Source organism: Argiope bruennichi, chromosome 10 (genome assembly GCF_947563725.1).
Source record: "Argiope bruennichi chromosome 10, qqArgBrue1.1, whole genome shotgun sequence".
Lineage (NCBI taxonomy): Eukaryota > Metazoa > Arthropoda > Arachnida > Araneae > Araneidae > Argiope > Argiope bruennichi.
The window spans coordinates 6,549,266-6,571,543 of record NC_079160.1 but is presented as its reverse complement, the minus strand read 5'-3'; the positions used below and the strand labels follow the sequence as shown (position 1 = coordinate 6,571,543).

The following is a 22,278-nucleotide window of genomic DNA, read 5'->3' as shown; positions in this document are numbered from 1 at the left end:
TTCGCCATGCGTAAATTCTTTTTTTAATCCCTAGTATGTTTCTCCACTTCGTAAAGAGTCTTCTAACTTTGGTTTTCCCCTTAAATATTTTGTCAGTTTCAGATTTTGTTTACGAATTCTTTAATTCATCCGACCCTCTTCATTTGTATTGGATAGTTGCGGACTCGATAGTTTACGAAAACAGCTCCAAAGGCATTAAGATAAAAATTTGATCCAAAGAGATATAAAAGAATTGGTAATAATCAAAAAAGAGAGTAAAGAAATGAATCATCCAGAATATTATACTTAGTTTAGAACAGCGACACACACAGAGAGAGAAGATACTTTCTCTTATACGAAGTATAATAGTTAAAAAATTCAATCTCGAGATTGTGAGGGCCCTTCATGTTTTTGGACCTCTCTGAGTTCGAAAAACGCATTTGGTATTATATATGTCCATCCGTCCGTCCGCTAGTATGTATGTCTGTGACAAATATTACTCAAAATTATTCGAGCTAGGCGGAAGAAGTTTGGTGCATGGTTTAACACGAAATTTGCAGAAGCATGCAACGCTTTCACAAGCATGCAAACGCAATAACACAACAGCGCAATGACTTAAATATATCACATTTGGCATGTGAATTTATGGTTACGATTGTAGGTCTGTGTCAAATTTTGTTTTCAATTCGTTGGAAAAAATGCGCCTGAAAAAGAAATAAGATTTTTGGTACAATTAGGTGTATGCTAAAAATTATCAGCCAAAGCATCGCCAAGGATCACACAACAGATTGAGTAAAAATGCTAGATTCACGCCAAACATCAATATTTCGTAATTACTGTTTGGCATTGCCAAGGAATTTGCAGCCTTACTCTAGGCACAACATTTTATACAGGTTACCGGTAATAATTTTATTAGAAAGTATGCGGGAAAATTTTGGAGAGTAACCACTCTCACTGGCTGCTACAGGTGAAAGAAGGGACGTCGCCAACATGCCAGTTGGAAGGCGCAAAGGAAGTTGTAGACAGACCAATCAAAATTGATTCAATGAATTTAAGAAATACTCATCACGCACCTCTCAAATCTACAACGTATTTTACAAAGTAATATATAAAGTATATATATGAGTATTAGTGTTATATTTACTTCATTAATATGAATCGAGTGAGTCGTGCCATGTTGAATTTATTATTTTGCATGATTATTTTTTATTTAAACTCCATAAATGAAAAATAAATGTTAGCCTTTCGAAAATTAGAAATGCGTTAGTCATCATTTCGTGCTTACATAGTATCTATCTAATAAATCCCCTCCTCGATCCTGCAATCGGAGTTTGTTTTATATTTGAATGTAGGTTAACGTTTTATGTAATGAATAAACAACGCAATGCAATGTGTTTTTTTTCAATTGTTGCTTTTTATTTCTTTATTTTATGGGAAATTTTTTATTAGTATCAAATTTGAATTCTATTTAATTAGATATTGAATAATTAATTACATTAGTTTTTTAGACATCATAGCATTATTTTATTTCAAACGGAAAACAACATTTTGTACCTTATTGATAATTTAGTTGGATTTAAATAGAATATTTAAGCATGACCATAACAATATGCTTCAGATAGGAAATTATATAAAACAACATCTTATTTGAAGCACACACAAGTATGCGCTTAAAAACACGCTTTTATCAGAGCACATTAAAATATGTACATATGTATCGAAATATGCGATTTTTTTATATTAATTGGAAATTAAGGACAAAAAAGACAGAAAATAATTCATTTTTTTACAAAGATTATGGAATACGGGAATTCATTTTTGTTTAAATTCACTATCAGATTGCGTAACACGTATAGAATCAAAATTTTATTTCATTCTGGAAATACTAAATTGAATTTCTATCTGAATATGTAAATTATAAAATTTTAAAACATTAAAGTATGAGGAAGTAAGGGTGGAATCCTTTCCAAAATTCCTTCTTTGCGAACATGAAACAAGCCATGTTAAATAAAAGCCCATAAGTACATCTCTTTTCATAAAGCAACATTAGCAAAGACTTTCTAAACTCATGTGTTAGATAACTCCAAACACAATATTCTCCATCCTTTCCGGAAAATGCTACGATTTCATCTTCTTTTTCTAATATTTAATGTTATTGCAACATCTTTATCAAGACGGCTGTGTTCTTCAAACGTTATCATTGTAAACAACGTTGTAACAAAAATTGAGAGGACGAGATTATCGCAGAAAATGATGTCCTCCAAAACACTGGCCGGTTTTTGGAATGATCAACAACTCATTGCACTGACTGTTCTTTTCGCTCGTGACGAGAGAGTATTCCAAAATAAGGACAGTGATAAACTGCACAGGAATGACAGTGAACGAAAACTGCGGCATTTTTTTTTTTAAATTCACTCTTGAATAAAGAATAGAAAGAAAAAAAAAGTATTATAATCGTTGCTTTGTCTTCAAGACTTTCCTGATTTCCACATTTTATACCTTCCTCTGTTGGAAAAAAAAACATTGGGAGAATTATGTCTGTCTGTCTGCCTATGATTAGTTTAGTTTGGTTTAGTTATATTAACTTCCCGTTTTAAAGCAACGCTAGGGCTATTTTGGGACGGACCTAGTAATTTGAACCGATGTCAGATGACGAATATAGCATCTGAGCTGACACCCCCATTATAATCTTCCACACCACACCAGCGGAAGGTAGTTTGGCCCCGACGGAATTAGCTTGCAGCAGACCCGCTTTCACGACGGTTCTTTGGTGGAATTGGGTCTCCAAGTCGAAATCTTATTACCAAGCCACCACTGCCACAGTTTATCTATGAATGTGGAAGCCAAAAACGCATCCGATTAGACGCATAAGATATGTTATTTCACTTTCATATTTAAATTCTAAATTCGATCTGCCCATTTGAATGCAATAGAGCACAGTTGCTCAAAAATTAATGAGCTGCCATATAAAGTATATAGTTTTGCATGTGCCATTTTATATAGTATTATAATTAATTAATTAAGTTACAGTTAAATTTCACATCAAATCATCGGACAGTTTTTTCTACAGCTTTACAGAAAAATATTAACTTGGTATGCGTTTTAACCACCATAGTTATGAGCTGCAAATCCAATAGGAAAGATGGAAGATGGAAGAACTAAATACTCACTGTTCAAAGTAGGTTACAATTCAAGGTAGTAAACGTTGAAAAGTCGATTTTGGGGAAAATACGATATTTATTATTATTGAATATTCTTAAAGTTTGAAAAATTTTCTTTATAAAACCATTTGAATTTTGTTCCCAATTTCAAAGTAAAAAGTAAAGTTACATTGATTTTTGTATTTACATTTGCATACGTTTTAATGCTATTTTACATTTTTAAATGCTGTTTTCTTAAATTCTAATCTTTGGAGAAATTCCACAAATTAAAATTTAATGCATGTTTCATGGTCGAATTTGTTATAATAGTTTCTGAATATTGTCTTCTGTTCTTAAATTAGAGAATAAGTAATCTATTCATTTAGAACTACTCCATAGTTGTTTTAATGCTATATAATGCGTAATAAATTATAAATTTCACATAATTTATTAACTTAATCCTAATATTTAAAGAGTGAATGGGAACACAGATTATAATTTTAGTTCAGAAGCTGAGAAATATATTTCTTAAGCTATATCGAAAATTTTTAAGCGAATCATTTAATAAGTTTCTAAACTAAAAGAGTTTTTCTTTACATTTCTTTTTAGTAAAACAAAAAAGGTTATTTTGAGCAATTTAAAAAAAACGGATAATTTAAATGGTGCATTTTAGTTTCAGCTTTTTTATGAAAGCATTCAAAAATATAATTATTTTAGAGAGTCTTATAGAAAAATCCATTCAAAATAAAGTCACACACTTTAAACGTATTGAGAATATGTAACACAAAATATTGTGTTAATGCATTAAAAATTAAACAGGGATACAATCCCGTTAGTTTCTCTAAAAATCCAAGATATAAAGTACAAAAATAGTTGGAAACTGTTTGAGAAATACTGTTCAAAGAATATTCAAACAAATCTCTGGAAACTGTTTGAGAAATACTGATCAAAAAATATTCAAACAAGTCTTTTCAACGGTCCGAATGTAAGTCCATTCAAAATATATACGTTTATAGTATTGATACGAATATGCAATGTTGCTACTCACCACGGTTGGTTCCATCGTAGGAAAGATCGTTTTACGATCAGCTCTGTTGGATGATGATCGGATGCCGAATCAGTGATCCCAGGGCGTGGAGACTAACGGCGACCATTTGGCGACTTTTGAGACAAAATAGATAATACTAGAATCTTTAAGAATTTTGACAATAGAGCCAATAGACGCAGGTATATGCTTGATTGTTCCAGAACTTTTTCTGCCCTGCTCCGGGATTTATAAAACATCAGTAGCCCAAGCCGAAGACAGTCGTGTAGAGAGGTTTAGAGTCGCACAGTCAAAGGCGAAATAATTGAATCAGTCCAGCGAAGAGCAAGCGTGGAGTGACGCTCAAGAAATTGCTCAATTCAGTTGTACGCCGAGTCCTGGTGTTTATTATAGAAGCAGCATTGAGTTGTTGAGGAGTATCCAATCATGTAGTGTTCATTCGGCAGTTGGATACAGCTAAAGCGAGGAGATAATGGAGAATCGCAGGCGTTTGGAGAGACCGTAGAGAGTAGCTACGTAGATTTTCTCCTCCTGCTGAATTCTGACTGACCGCTTTGAGTGCTGCGATTGTTGTTAGCTACCGATGATTACTTGTAGGCTGCTGTTTGTACTAAGTGTGCTGCTTTGTGTTGCTTGTGTAAGTTTCAGCTGTGTATTTGTGCCAGCGTATTAATAAAAGTCGTCGTTTGTTACTGCTGACTCCTGTTGGCTGTGTTACACCATACACCCGCTACAAGCGAAACCATAGACTTCACGGACTTAGTGGAGGAAGTTCCGTAACAATGTTACTTATTTAATAACCCAAGCATAACCCAAATTGCAATTATCGAAATATTTATGTGCACACAATATCTGAAAAACATCAGTTGGACAGATGGATAAATGCAGATTTATTAACAATTTCTTTTTAATGATTCTGAAGAATCTAAAACTTCTAAAGATTCAACAAAGGCCCAAAATGGAATGTTTTGGCGAACAACAATTTCTCAATTTTAGGAGAATCGCAAACAAGCCTTTATCGAAAAGAATTTACGCAAGGTGAAATTTCAATGACAAAGTATATTATTTAAATATTTTCATCAAACAGCAAGAAATTGCTATGGTATAGCAATTTTCTAAGTCAGAGAAACTTTTAAATTCTAAGTTTACTTTTAAATTCTAAGTCAGAGAAACAAAAAACAGGAATACGAGCAAGAGAAATATTGATAAAAAAAATTATTTCTTTACAGTAAAACAAATTAAATTAAAAAAAAATTTCAACCTGTTTTTGAAAAAAAAAATTGCGATTTATGTTTCATGCGCAATATTTTATTTATATTATTTTTATTTAACGAAGCAAACTTCCACATTTAAATAAATAGGAAAATAGTAGAAAATTCAATAAAATGTTTATATTTATAAATTTATATTCTTTAATAATAAATAAGATGAGATCTTTCTTCACATTTGTTTTCACTTCTCAATATAGCAATTATTTGCTATCTAATTCTTCATATAATTTATTTCAAATTCTTACTTCACTTCATTTGCTTTATGTTTTATAGAGATGGAATTTTATTACCGACATACTTTAGAATCTTCTTGAACGGTTAGAGTTTCGCAGTTTTAAACAATTATTTGTTTTCTATTAAAACGCATTATTTTATCACTTTTAAAACTTTTAATGAATCGATTCATTGAATTAAATTTTCAATCAGCACATGTGACGTCATATTGAGTGAATTTGAGAAAAACATTTGATTTCAAGATTCAGATATTATTTATAGAAATGAATAGGAAATACAGCTCTAAACAATAGAAATCAAATAAAATAAGAATTTTTACTTTTCGCATATTAAGGAGTTTTTCCTTAAATGCATTTTTTTAAAATTTATTTTTTATTGCTAGTAATATCGAGTTTTATGAAAACAGTTTTTCGCTGTCGCTGCTTAATTAATTATCTTTGGCTTAATAAAAAAGAGTCTTTGCTCTTCATATTTTAAAGAAAAAATCTTCACCACGTTACAAATATTCTTACGAAAGAATATTTAACTCGAAACTTTTATTGTGCAATAAAAGGAAAAAATATTGCGGTAATTTGCTTTCTGCGACCTCTTTTTCAATAATTAATTCTCACCATATATATATATATATATTTTGTATGAAAGGAGGAGTTTTTCTTAAGTATCCGGACTTAAATGAATTCTTTTTATACGAAGATAGCGGTGACCTCTCTAATGATATTGCACGAAACTAAAAATGTTTCGGCCGCTCCTGTTGAAAACTCCTGATTGGTTTCTGCGGGATTTCTTCCTGCCTCATTCCACCATTCGCTTTATTTCGGTAAATAACATATGGTTTCCATGAATTGTTGTTACATCAACGCGAATTAAGGCTCATAGCAGAGATTTTATTTCCTATCGTGCTTGCACTTTTGTTCGGGTTTGGAAGGCCATAAAGGAAAATTCAAAAATAATTCATTCTTCATATTATTCACATTTTCTTTTAAATCTTTGTAGCATGAGAGATCATATTCTAATTATTCTATCTCGATATTTTAAGGATTCTTTATGTTTTAGTTGTCCCTCAGTTTAAAAAATAAATTTTGGGAATTATTTCCAGTCTTAAGTGCGATTAGTCTTAAGTGCGATTAAGAGAATTTGAAAATTCTGTGGCAATTCGTTGTGGGTAAAAATGAGTCACTTTCATCTACAACCCCCCCCCTCCCCACATACTTATTATATTCGACACTGACGATTCACTGAGTATCGAAGGCGGATTTCTTACTAATCTGACTACTTCCCGGGGGCACCTCGAAATGAGGATGAGCTGGTTCCGGCATGGTGGCTGGATCTCGTCACCCTGGAGGGTACACGAAAGGTGGGGGTGTGGCTTCTCCCATAGATGACGGGACGTACTTCCTTCGGGAATAGCTGTACCGTGACCGGTGATGGCCCTTAGGACTCAACCACAATTCCTGCCAGTGTTGCTGTAGCAGGGGTCCGGTCATTTAGTATTTATTATCCGTGTGCCTTCGGGCGAGTCGAAGAGTCAGTGATATTTTTGGTCAGTCAAGAGTCAGTGATATTTATTACTAAGTAGCTGCCTAGGACGGCAAGACTGAACGGAAGGTGCAAGCAAGTTCATTAGAAGACAATTTTTCTAATTGTTAAATGAATTTTTTTATAAATATAGAAATTCTATGAATGATATGATAATATTAGCACTTTATTAAGTATAATTGAACAGATACCTAATATGTCTCATTACATTCACTTAGCTTTTAGATTATTTATAAACTCGAACATATGCTCCAATAATATTGTGCAAAACGTGAATGCCTAAAAATTTGGGGACTTAATAAATAAATAGAAACAAATTCATATCCATAAAGTTAATAAAATAATTATTTATATGTTCCAAACAAGCTTAAATATTAACCCATAATTGGGGACGGGAGTCAAAATGACTCCGCATTATTCATTAGCTCCGATTATCACGTGGTTTTTTGTCCTGGAATACAATCATCTTCTCACTATCTTTAAGCTGTTTTTTAAGCAATATGTTGGCCAAAGTCTACTTATGAACACTTGCGTATAACCGTGTTATTCTTTTTCAAAGTTTTTGTTGCTATTTATGGAATCATTGATTCCACGTCTCTGAAACTGTGATTGAAAAAATATATAATGTACTAATTAATTTCTACGTATTTTGCATTGCATTTCGCTTTCTTTGTCTAAAATAACATACTGTTGTTTAAAAAGAAATGAATAATACTCAACCGGAAACTTCCAGGAAAAAAAAAATTGGCCGTGTGATTCGGATTTTGATAAAACTGTAATACAATGGTTTGAAGGATGCCAAATGTGGGAAGATGATTCTGACATGAGCGATGCAGAAACGATTATAAGATATCGTTAAGAAAAAAAGTGAAGGAAATTCGGATGTAAATTCAGAAGAAGAGGAAGACGACATGGTTGACATTGAAAATTATTTCTAGTTCATTTATGAGTTCACATTCCTGGATGTTTCAGCACAATATTGTTTTGAAGCTGCTCAGAATTCGTCCTAATTTTCAGCGGCTCTATCTGCCTGAAAATAAAGCCTTGACCTACATTTTCTCGACCGACATGTTGCTTAAGATTGTAAAATATACAAATATTAAATTTACTGCAATTAGTCAAAATTATAGAGACCAAGAAAAGATTTGCGTGATTTGGATATAGTGGAAGTAACGCATCTTTATGGGTCTACTGCTTTACATTGCGGTTTTTAAATTTGAATAATACTTTTTGCATTATTCAAGTTTAAAAGTAGCAATTTCATTACTCTTTTTGAATAAAGACATATCCTTAGAATAATATTTTAAAATATTGTATTCTTCATTTTTGTTTGTTAAATGCTAATAGTTATTAACATTAGTGTAATTCCGTAAATCTAAACGAAGTAAATGTACATTAAAAGATTGTTTAGGTTTATCTTATATATTTCCAACATTTAATATTATAACATTAATATTTTTGGTAATTACGTGACTTCCAGAATATATTGTATTTCCAAAATAAATTCCAATGCTGTTTACAAAAAAGAAAAAAGAAAAAGAAAAATGGAGTCTTTTTGACTCCATGCATCTAATTGTGTGAGGGAATTCATGTCTCCAGTTACGCGTTAAACTGATTTTACCATCTTATTAAATGAAGGGCCTCAATTTGTACTGCTGTAAAATATCTAAATCTGCCACTTATGTCTTGATGTACTTTCAATTTACTAATAAATAAGCAAATAGCGAGGTCTTTCTTCTTTCGATATTTCCATGTACTTGAACAATCTGATGCGTTATATGTTTTGTTGCATTGTGGGGATCGAATTTTGTATTCTTCTTTCTGCTGGCTGTTTGAATGATTGGACAGTTTTGATGCTACCGTCACAAGTAAAATTGCGTTTAAATAGTTTTCAATACTTATGAATGCTAGTGTTCATATCCCCTAAATAGACTAAAAAGACAGGGAACCAGATCAATATTGGGATTCATAGTTTGATGTAGGTGTATATTTGTCAAAACGATTTATTGAATTTCATTCATGTGTACGTTTTTGAGTCAGCATGTTGACATGCATAAAAACGAATAGGCAAATATCCTGCCGAAAGATTTCTCCAAAATTCGGTGTTACCTCTTGTAATGTGGAAAAAATAAGAAAGTGTCATGTTTGGTCTTTTTTATCTTTCCACTCTTATTTTTTTTATACTTAGTATACAGAAAGCGTAGCCAGTCGAAAAATAGTAGTAGTCGAAAAATTCAACTTCCTGATTTTGAAGAATTTCCACGTTTTACAACTCCCTGAATTCAAAATGCACTTTTTTGGAAAATGTCTGCCAGTCTGGGATAAAATCAAATTCAAAGATGATCAGCTAAATGGATGAAATCTGGTACATGATCTTTACACCAAATTTGTAGATTTCTGTCAAATTTTGATATAAATCAATTCACAGGAAGTCTGTCTGTCCGGTTATTCTGATACGTTAACATGCTAACTACAAAACGAATAAAACCAGATAGATGAAATTCAGTACACAGATTTGACATCCATAGAGAGAAGACAGTTAAATTATGAGCCCAATCAAATAAAGGGGTTGATGACTGTCGGCTTGTACTTTCAGACACTTGGAAACGCGATAACTCAAAAACACAGTGATTTAAATATGTCAAATTTGATATGGGATTTTGTGATTAGAAATGCAATTCTGTGTCAAATTTTGATTTCGATAGGTTGGGAAAGAACACATCTAAAACACGAATTTGATTTTCAGATACTGTTAACCGCTTTTCAAGATGTAATCGCCATAAAATCGCGAAAGATTACTCATAGATTCAGTAAAAATGCTAAATTCGCTAGAAAGGTTAATATTTCATAACTTTTGCAAGCAAATGCTGTGTAAGGTGTTCTCTGGGTTAACATCTTTTTTTTAGAATGAATGATAGAAAGTTTTGGGAATACAAATTACATTTATATATTTTGAATTGCATACGGTTGTAATTACTTAATATTGATTAAATGTTTCGTACTAATTTGTTTGAGAAACTTCATGGGATTTTCTAAAATCGATTAATCCTTTTTTTTCTGCTTTTCACTGTGTCTTCTAAAAAGTACAATATCAATGATAGCAACATAATTATATAATTACAATCCGCATAATTTAAATACACCGGATATTCAATTATAAAAATGAAATGTTAACATATTTTATATTTAAAAATTAGAGGGCGTGATATGAGAGATCCCCACGTTCTTTATCAAAAACGAGCTTAAAACTTTTCTACCTTTTTCTTAAATACATTGTTACTTTTACAGGAAACACGATGCTAAGATATTTTAATTCTTCTTCAATGAAGATCAAAACAAGTTCAGGAAATTTTAAACTAGAAATTTAGTTAAAATAGAGTAACGAATATCTTCCCATGACGGGAAGATTAACACGTTTTGATTTGAAATGACTCGGCATGTTTGCTTCGCAATAACCATAAAAGTAAAATCATGACGAAAACAAAATGGCTCCTCCATTTGGGTTGCGCAGTTTCGAAAGTTTATCTCGCTCCCGGCACTTTACGTTTCGCTGGCCACAGGACACATTTTCTGGAGAGTAGTCCGATAAGGCGCAGTTTCGTGAGCTCGTTTACGGAAAGGTGAATTAAAGCGAAAAGAACCATTTTTATTTAACCTGGTGTTACTATTTCTGAAATATATGGGTCACCGGAGATCATTTTAGTATTTAATGTTTTTTCCTTGTAATAACTGCAATCTACAATATTTCAAAACTTCTGTATTCTAAGATTGTGAGATAGAAAATTAAACTCGACTTTATGCATCGCGTAGTCTCCCAATTAATCTCAAGATGTTGTTTTATTTATTAAATATTTTAAAGGGTTGTTTTTCTTTTTATTCTGGTATTTCCATAATTTATAAAATGCAGTTATGCATGAAAGTATCTTAAACTTATTAATTTAAATATTAACAAAAACAATTAAAATCAATTGCGAATATTGTAGTTTTTTAAAAATTAATTTAATTAAATTGTAAAAAAAATAATATCATTATTTTTCTGTATAACTGAATTTGTATATGTGCTTATATAATTAGAATATATCAGCTTCGATGTAAAATTAAATTCTTTTTCGCTATCTTTCTTATTTTCCCCTCTTTTATATTTTTCTTTCAAAAATAAGAAGTGAAGAATTGCAATAGTCCAAAAATTCGACTTCCAGCGATACACTGTGCATATCAATTTGCGATGCGTGATTAGTGGCATTACATTTTTTTTTGTCTTTGTTGTCGATGATGTGCGTTGTCTATCCATTGATTGCAATTTGTATTATGGGCCTACGTGCTACAATCACGTTTGTTATCAATGACCAACCGATTTAACCTTCTGATTGCGTAATTTTTTAAAATCACTATTTAGATGCGAGGTTTGCAAATAAGTTCAGATATTTGTCAAACTAAATGAACTCATACTATACGTTACATATGCTATAATAAAAGTCTTTAATCATAAAAATAAATACTCTAAACTTCGAAAAACGCTCGAAGTGTTAGAAAATGGCCTGACTGCTAACCCACGGAAATCGCTGGATAAGCAGCTGGGAACGAGAATTTGAAGAGATATTTTGAATTTCGCGGAGATTTTCTCTTAATGATAGCCGTTTCATTGTTTTATAGGTAGATAAGGAAGAAGGACAGTAATTGACCACTTTGTGGCCAATTACCTCGAACAGAATCTCAGTTTGACAAATCGGTCAATGCAAGGATGGACAATATTCAAGATAGCAGTCGGCCACAACATATCCTGTCGATAACTGCTACTTTCAGTGGTGGCGGGGTGGTCGGCTGTACGCAAGAAGAAGATAAACAGCTGGGGGGTTAAGATGGTTTCACTCTTTTCATTGCACCGATTATTTTAGTTTAGTTATATTGACATCCATTTTTTAAAGCAACACGGGGGCTGTTTTGAGACTGGCCTCGTAATTGTGAACCACGATCAGATGACCAGGACGACACCTAAGCTGGCATCCACTCACCAAAATTCTCCAACACACCACACCACATCACAACAGTAGGAGGACTTTTGGTCCCGACGGATTTAACGTGCACCAGACAGGCTTACGCGACGGTTCTTCGGTAGAATCGGGCCTTCGAACTGGTTCCGAAGCCGAGACCTTATCACTAGGCCGCCGCGGCCCCTTTCGTTGCATCAGGAAATTAAAAGTACTGCATTGAACGTTTGAATCTCTTCTGTTCCATCAAATTTTAAGGTACTCAATGCGCACACGCTTTTGGGGATTTCATCCTTTCGGGCGCAATTTCATGAAGAATGTCCTGGAAGTCTAAGGAAATTCCAGAGAAAATGTCATTTTGAACTTCTATTCTACATAATCTTCGCATTAATTGCTACAATCAGATTATCAAGCAGAGTTGGATGTCCATTTTATTCGTTATTATAAACATTTTCACGCCCTTCACAGAAATGAATCATCCACTTTTAGACCATGATAATTATTCATCGCATTTGGTCCACAAACTTCACGTATTTGTCTGTGAATGTCATGTGTCGCGGTTTACTGTGGCCAGACGCCTTTACAAAAGTGGTCTATTCGCCCACTGTCCTGAACGCTGCATCCCTTTGAAAGTAGACCATCGGTGGCACCGTTTAGGGTGGTGTAAGGAAAACTGGACATCTCATAATGGATTCGTGTCCTCTTTACGGATGAGAGTCGTTTCAGTGCCGCAAGTGATTCTCAACGCCATTTGATTTAGAGAGAAGTCGGGACACAGTTTCATCCCAGTAACATCACGGAAAGAGAGCACAACGGTGGTCCAGAAGTTGTCGTCGGGGAGGCATTATGCTGAGCGGCCGGACTGAGCTCCACATTTTCGACAGAGGTTCTGTCACCAGAGATCGCTATTGCAAGGAGGTGATCCTTACCCATGTGCGTCTGTTCCGAGGTGCTATTGGACCACACTTCATTTTTATGGATGAAAAAGCTCGGCCACACCGGACTGCTGATGTTCAGCAGCTACTGGAAAGTGAAGATATCACTCGAATGGATTGGCCAGCATTCTCTTCTGATTTATATCCCAGGGAACATGTGTGGGATACTTTGAGGAGATGCCTGGCGGCACGATGATATGCTCCGGGGAACACCCAATAACTGAAACAGATGCTGATTGTGGAATGGGCTCTCTTACCTCAAGAACTGTTGGACAATCTGGTGCTGAGTAGGGATAGACGGTGCGAAGCAACCATTTCAGTATGGGGAGGACGTATCCCATATTAAGGAACATCTGCTCGTTGTTCTTTCTCTTGGACAGACAATCATGTGTAGTGATAGTATGAGCTCAATAAAGCCGTTTTGTGTTTGATTCCGTACTCTATTCATTATATTCATTTTTACGCAACTATGCTTCCGTCATCGTTTAACTACAAAACGCTGTCTCTCATTTCTGAATTTCATGTCTTTCAAATGATTTCTCGTGAATGTATGGCAAAAAAGCACCTTTTGCTTAAGTTTTGCACACCAGTGTATTCATTCGTCTGATTTCAATTTATTCAAAATATTTTTTACCAGTGATCGAAATGAATCTACCACTCGTGGCTTTTGAAGGCAGATAAAAATCTTTCTCTGAATTTGTTTTTTCTGCGTCAAAGATACTCTATGTAACTTATTTTTAAATCAAATAGTTTTCGTTTCTGCCTCTCGAGATAGCCGTCTTAATGTCTTTTTTTTTACTTTCTGCAGTAAGGGCGGTTTTCTCTACGAACAGCAAAAAAACATTTCAAAAATGTTTTTAAGAAAAGTTTTCCTTTTTTTTTTTTCCATCTTGGTTATACTTATAAGAGATAGAAGGGAATAAATACTTTTTTGGAAAGGTGCGCGTGTTCTCGTCGGATGTGCATAAGTATTTTCTTTTTTCGAATAGCTAAGCATCATAGCTTATGTGTTTTACTTACTCAATATCAAACCATTGCGTAGAGCGATTCAAAAGTCCTGATAAAAACTTAAAAGGCATGGAAAAAACAAATCATTTCTTTCAAAAAGAACAGATTTTGCAAACATAAAAGGGGCGTTTTATTCAATGATTAATTAAAAGAAAAAGATTAACCAGATAAAATATATAATACTGATTTAGTGCAAAAAAAAAAAAAAAATCTCTGTAATACAGCATCAAACCGTATAAATAATTAATTACATGTGAAATGTAATATTGCATCTCATTTGTTTTTGTGTTTATCATGGGAAGTACAGTTTGCGATTATTTATGGCAAGTCAGATGAAATATCACACCTCATTTGTACATATTTATGTGACTGCGCTCCTGTGTTGACAAAAATTATATTACTCTAAATCTCTATCTCAGTGTCTTTCTTTTAGTAAATACATTTAAAATAAGCCCCACGAAACGTTCGAATGTTACTTAATGTTTCCAAGTGCTACTGAAAAAAAAAAAAAACGATTTGCTTTTATGTTGCTGTCTTACCTTTTAAATCACTCATTTGAATAAAGCATTTTATATCGTTCTATAATCTATGCTCTCCCAGACACTTTTTTTTACGACGGACCTCGTCATTTTGAACTGTGGTCAGATGACGAGGACGATACCTGAGCTGGCCTTCCCATCCCCTCTCCAAATTTCTACACCACACCAGCGTGAAGACGTTTGGACCCAAACAACGGATTTAACGTGCCCTAGACCCGCTTACACGATGGTTCTTCGGTGGAAGCTGGTCACGTAACCGAAATCCTCCGGTTCCAAAGCCGAGACTTTACCACCAGGTCACCGCGGTCTAATACACATGAACATAATTCTAAGAGAAAACTTTAAAAGCAGAGACGATAAAAAGTTTGCTTAGGAAAAATTATTGATTTAGATTATTTTGAGTTATTAAATTAGTTGATGAAAAATTAACCACTATAGTAATTGTCTCTCAAAATGTTCATTATACTTTTCTTACACTTTAGTAATAGTAAACAAAATTTGCAATACTAATATATTTTAAACTTAAGGAGAAAATTAGGAATCATAATTTTTAAAATTTTCTGCTTGAATGATATTGTTTGTATTTTAATTTTCCTTATATCTTAATTTGAATTAAATATAACTAACACAATACAATTATTTTGTTTTATTAGTTTTGCAAATACACATATATAGTATAGCAATAAAACAAGATTTCAGGCAACAAAAAGATTTATTATTTGCAGTATAAATAAAAATCGTATAGAAAAGTAATTTCTACATTAAAGCAATTACACATAAAAGGATTTGAATCCCAAACAGAGCCAGGTATAGCATATACTATTATATAATTCATCAATATAAATGTTATGGAATTCTGGAATAATTCTTCTGGAAATCCCCACTAGATGGTAGCTCTAATACTTCAAAATTTTATAAAATTAATCTATTTTCAGACCATTAAATTCTTAAAATATTTAATTGTATATTATTATGGTGAATAAGTAATTATTTACAATGGAAGAATTCTAACACATAAGAATATAAGCGAAATAATGATTAAAAAATATTGTCTTTACAAACAGGAGGCAACAATTTTAAATAGAAGCATCTAAAATGAACACTGGAGGAACAATTCAGCCGTTTCGTAAAAGTTCCTTAAATTATGTCCCAAAACGAATGAAAACATCCCAGTTTTCAAACCAACTGGCATGTTAATTGCTTTTCTCAGTAACTGGCAAAAAGCAATTCCAGTAAGTGCTTTTGATTGTAATTATGAGGTTTGGTTATTTTAAAGTTCTTTTAAAAGGTTTAACAGACAGCAAACGGCGCAGCGTCTCAACTTCACTATGTTATTACTTAAATCAGTGAGCTGAACCCATTAATTTCTACATACTCTTATTTTAACTTGCTCAGTTTTTTTGTTTGGGATTGATTTTTCACTCGCTCTCGCAATTTACAGCTTTTATCTTTTGCGTGTTCCCGAAGGTAATACACTATTATAATATTTTAATACCTTTATAGGTCTCTATTATATATTCTTATAATCTGCAAAAGATTTTTTATAAAGGTTCAAAAAAGTATTGTAAAATGATGAATAGGATAATCATATGCTTAAAATTCGATTGTGCTACCTTAACAGCTCGGAAATACATTAAATCTTTAGTTAAATATCATTTATTTACAAAAGTGGTAAATTTGCTTACTACTGCCAGTTCACGATGTTTCGTAGAGACATTAAGTTCCAACACTTTTCATCAAATTTTAACCCCGAAAACGTTTTCAGAAATGTAAAATCACTGTATTGTGTTTCTTATATCTAAGATATTCTAATATTTAAATATCATTTTTTGTTATTGAATTTATTTAATTTAAATTTGTCATTTTTTAAAAAATGAACAAAAACTATTGATGCAGTTGGAATTTCATAAAATTCGGAGTATTCTTGCTAACGACTTTATGCATATTTTGGTCTTTATTTTTGATTTATTGATTATTTGAATACTGTAATTTACGACAGTTTAGTTTATTTCTAAATGAAAAATGTGGCTAAGATGTTATTAATAAAATTGCATGAGATTGGAACAGTTTTATTTTTATGCAATGTAACAATCCACCCAGTCAGCCTAAGAAACGCAAAATGAGCTTCAAACTTTAATGTAAGACATTACTGAATTTGAATTCAAAACAATTCCATGATTTCTGACTAACAAAATGCATAGCGTTGTTTAAAATTACCAATTTGCCATTGAACATTCGATGATATTTTTTACCCTTAACGCTCAGTGGTAAGTGTGTTAACTACTTTCAGTTTCCCCTGAACGATTGCTGGTAAGTATATTTACCACCCTTTATTTCATAAATTAAATGACAAATCAGCGAACTTTTGATTCCATTAAATGACAAATTAGCGATGTTTTAGTATTTACATTATCAATTTATCATGATATAACCCCAAAAAATATTTTTTGCCATTGCCCCGGAATTATGTCCTATAAAAGGTTAACTATTGATTTATTTAAATTCTAATTTAATTGATTTATTTAAATTTAATTTGCCATGAGTGATGGCAAATTAAAATTGAAAAAATATTAAAATTAACGTATATATTTCAAATAATAAAGATAGCAAGGAAGGAGTGCCATCACACCAATTCGTGTTTCATACGAAAGCTTAGACCTCTGGATATGTTATTAATGTACCTCTTCTCTCTTTCACACTCCCTTTTTAAGAGAAGATTCAAAAACAGTAATTCTTTGCAAATTCATTCTCTATGGAAAGAACAGAGTTGCCCATTCACGATCTCTAAATTTGAAAATTTTCAATTTGACCTTTTCGCGACGGGCTTGTTATTTATGTATAACCAACGAATGTCTATCACAGCCGGGCGTACCGCCCGTGCATTTCTGGAAATCGAACTGATGGCACGGTGATGCATATATGCATTTTAAATTGTAACAATTTTTAAACGCTACTAGATGGCTCCCTGTGTCCATTACTTTTGAAATAAACGTAGTTTAGAATCCTGACCTTCCGTTTGCTCATATTCAATCTGTGACTTTGGTATTTTACTCATCAGCTGTTGCAGGGGGTGGGGGTAAGAGGAATGTAAATAAACAGAGCTGGGTTGTGCAACTCATCTCCCTAAGAATTCTTTTCTTCTTCTTCTTTTTTTTTTGTTATTATTGTGTAACCGTAACTTGTCTTTATGGGTTTTACCGTCAGTTCTGTTGAATTTGCCTTGGTTTCGATTTATTATGGCAAAAAGAAAAAAAAATGCGTTTGGTCAGTGGAAGAATGTGCTCGTATAATGAATGAACTAATAATCTAAAAAGGTAGGAAAATGTGGACGTTAGGACTTAAATTTTATTTCTTGAGATTTTTTTTTCAAAGTTAGGCATAGCGACGCAAAACTCCCAGTCCCGTGGGATGATTCCTTTCGCGTACGCTCCGCCTCATGCGTGCGTCTAAGATACAGTCCCGAAAAGGTTCATTTTGAGAATGTTTATTTCGTAAGGGAGGTCTTGATTCATTCATTACGCCGACAATGATCGTCTCCCCCTCACCATTTTAAAGATTTCGGTGTTGCCGTAAAATAAAGTTTTAACAAAGCTCCCAGTTGTAACAAATGCCCCGACTTCATCATTTTTGTAGACAAAAGAACCAGTCCCCGAGTCTCAAATATTGATTCGATTTCATAAACTTTTATTTGCTATGGACGCTGCTGACACCTGGATACATTAATAACGCTCCTCTCAGCCCAATTTCCCAGAGAAATTTCAAAAGCACTGCTGCATAAAACAAAACAAAAAAAAAGTAACAGAATTCCGCCACTCCCATTTACGGTATTGATTTCAATAATATTTATTCCGTTTGAGAGCCCATGACGATTAGATACGTCATCATTTGTCACCAGCCTCCTTCTGGCCGGCTGGGGATATCGCAAAATGAAACATACTCACTGAATTTTCTGGTCGATTCATTTCGTCACTGTGGGGATCAATAAACCAATCAAAATGTTCTATAGTTATATAGTGTGCAAATATAATTAAAAATTGTTCGTTTACATGTATCTGATAAAATGTAATTCATAAAAGTTGGTTAGCATTACTAAATGACTTATTACAGTGATTGTCAATATCGCAGGCTAACAGATGGTCGCCGGAAACAGCTAGTGATTATTAAATATTAGTAAAAAAATAATTACTTCGACGAAACTTTACCTCTCAATGTGTGCGGTGAAGATTCCACTTCAAAGATTGATTTCTTTCATTGCCTATCTGACTTTACGCGCTCACCAAAATGCAGAATAACAGAAACCTTTTGATGAACTCGGTTCAGATTTCGAAAGACATCGACATCCTGTAGATAAATCCATATGCGACATTTCTATCGCAGAGTTTTTGAATGATCATGCCTGTTTCCACAAGAATGAGCAGATTTTGCATTGAAGGACTTTATCCACCATTTCGTAGACATTACATTTTTGGTGCAAAAAGAATGATCCAATTTCAGTTTTTCGCACTGAGTTTCAAATAATAATTTCACAAATGCACATCATTAAAAAAGCACAGTTTTTTCAGATTTACTGAGGTGTGAAGCATAAAGATCCATATAAATCTGGAAGTGGATGATTTCCAATACTTGCACTTCGTATAAGAGAAAATATAAAGTACTAATCACTGCAAAATAAGAATCACTATTCCCTCCAACACTATTTACCTTACGTAGCTTCAAAATGTAGCTGTGGTTGCAGACACTTCACTAGCATAATGATAAAAATCAGAATTTTAATGGACAGCATAGTTTTCATTAAAATCAGCGACTCCATCAAGGCAGTGTGTTATGCCATCCCTTCTCCCTGAAACGGGAGAAGCCACCGATCAGTATTAAAAATTGGCTTTGGCGGATGCAATTAATATTCACCCTCAACACTTCGGCACTACGGAACCTGAAGTCTCCTCCTGATCTTTTAATTAATCTATCGCAGCAAGCCTTGTCTCTGAAGGCGCAGACATTTTAAATCTGAGCTACAGATGGCACTCGTTAGTTGCAGTTGCAGATCCCCGTCTTATTGTTTCGGAGATGAATGAAATGGGAAGCATTTCACTGGCCGTAACCGCGATTGCTTCATTTGCCCATTCAACATTCATTCTCTATTTCTAGAATTCTAGCGAGGTGAATAAAATATCTGGAGCAAGCAGCACGTGGACTCTTTTCGCGTCAGAGACGTGAGAGATATTTATCTTTCACCTAGCTTTCATAATTCTGTAAATATTTTTGTCTGTTGTCGTATTATGAGGGCCTATAAAAATGATGGAGGTGATGTGTACTTTAATGCGAAATCTCAATTGTACGAGATAGTGCGAGATCCTTATTTACGTTCTCGCTACTTCTATTATGATTTCGGTGGACGAAGAGTTAAAATTTCATTGCTTTTGATGTATTATTAATGAGCCATTCCAACAGTGTTACATTGTCTACTAGAAATGACTCAGTGAAGTAGAATTTAAATGAGCGTCTCGAAGGACAGTATTTCCGAGATGCAGGGTTGTGAACGAACAACATTTTCATGCAACATGAATGGGCAGTTCGTTTCAGGCATGCTTGACTTCAATATGGATTTTTACGTTCTCGATGGCGAAACACAAGCAGAAGTAACAACAAAACTCGACTCAGGGATTTCCACAAAGCACTGTTTTAACACTAGGTTTACGGACATTTCTTATATACTTATCTCTACTAAAACGTGTCCATTTGACGCATGAGCGAATACACATATTTAAAGAAAAACTACTGCTTAGAAAGTAAAAAAAATGAAAATACGAGATGCATATTTATAGAACATTTTTATTATTCAATAATACTTTCGTACATTACTTCAATATTATGCATTCATTCCTCGCATCTTTTGCACAAAAACTCAATTTTGTTAGTACACTTTCCGCAAACAATCTTTTCACATTTTTTTTACAGGTGCTAATAGCAACTACAACCTTCAAAATGATTTTGCACTCTGACGTAATTCACATTCTGCGTTCCGTTCTTCCTACTGTTGCTTATCGGGCTTGTTTCATTTGAAATAACGGGATAGAGGTATAGTCAGTGGATTTATATTTATTATTGTTGTCATTTTTACATGGGCAAAACCAATTTACTAAAAAATTTATTAACATGAAGATCGCATCAAATGGACGCACATCCGTAAAAATAGGTATACCGCATAAGGAATTTCAATATTTCAAAACTTTTGAAGAAAACTGACTTCATTATATATTTACCACGTTCAACGGATAAAAGTCAGCACAAGAGATAAAATAAAAATGCAAACGGTTTTTGTAATTTTCCTAAAAAATTTGGGAATGCGTCAAAATGAGGCATCCCGTAAACTTGGTATTAATAACATCCTTGAATTTGATTTTTCAAAAAAATGGAATAGTGTCTCTTCTGTCGGTCGTTGTGTTTATGACTTCGATTGCTCAAAAACGCCGCCTGATGGAATGATAAAGAATGTTTTTTTTTTGTTTTATATCAAAAAAGTAAATTCACATCGAATTATCTTCTCTTGTGCACATTGGCATTCTCTGCAAAATACTAACTAACTACTTCAACTATGAATAAGCTTTAGGCTCAGCAATCTACTGCTACTACTATTACATGAGAAACAAAAAACCTCAGTATGGAATAGAATTTCTGCCGGCAATTTTGCCATAAAGAAGTATAAAATGTTTTGGAGATAAGCAGATAATAATAAAAGATAGACACTCAATCATAAATTATGTAAATATTAAAGAAAATACATAAAGGATAAAAGTAATAGAACCTATTTAGATTTCTAATTAATAATTGCATTTTCAGCTCTTGAAAGTAAAATAGGATCATCACCATGTTGTTCAACCCTAATTTAGCATCCTTCTTGACAAGATGCACGAAATTTGACACAGTGTTGTATTATTAAAATTGCCATTGAGTCAAATCATTCTATTTGAGTGCATATGGGTGCAAAAAAAAGCAAACTGGATAAATGAAATTTATTTTATGGTTATATCAATGATAATCAATTATTATTATACACAATTAATTCTATACAGATCATGGACCAGCTTGAAATTTTGAATGCACTAAACAACAGAGATCTTTTTACACGTTATTTTTTTTTAAATCCATTTTTATATTTGAATTACAAAAATACAAATTCCATATAATAGTATAAAAAGATTAAATTACCATTGTTGAAATTGTCATTGCTTTGAGTTATCCAAACTTTCAAGTTATATTTTCCATGTACATATAATAATAAACAAAAGAATAACGAGATTCTAAGGGAAACTTAAAATTATAGTTTAGTTGTATTAGCGTCCCACTTTTAAAGAAACATTAGAGCTATCTTGGGACGGACATTGAACCGTCATTTTGAACCGTGGTCAAATGTTAGTATGAACGACGCAGCTGAACGTACTGCGTACTGTAATGATTTACAAGCATTACTTTCACGATTTATTTTTCGAATTTTTATTGGCTCCATCAGTAAAATCTGAATTCTGCTTATGTGAGGGATCTTTTAAGAATACTAAACATTACTTAATGAAACAAAAAATATTTCTTTCATTCAGTGCTAATATTT

At 33.1% G+C, this 22,278-nt stretch overlaps 1 protein-coding gene across 1 annotated transcript in view; it reads right to left on the bottom strand.

Moving 5' to 3' along the window:
• LOC129989095 (uncharacterized) overlaps positions 1-22,278 on the bottom strand; it is a 442,343-nt gene that overhangs the window by 231,042 nt on the left and 189,023 nt on the right. The window lies entirely within an intron of this gene.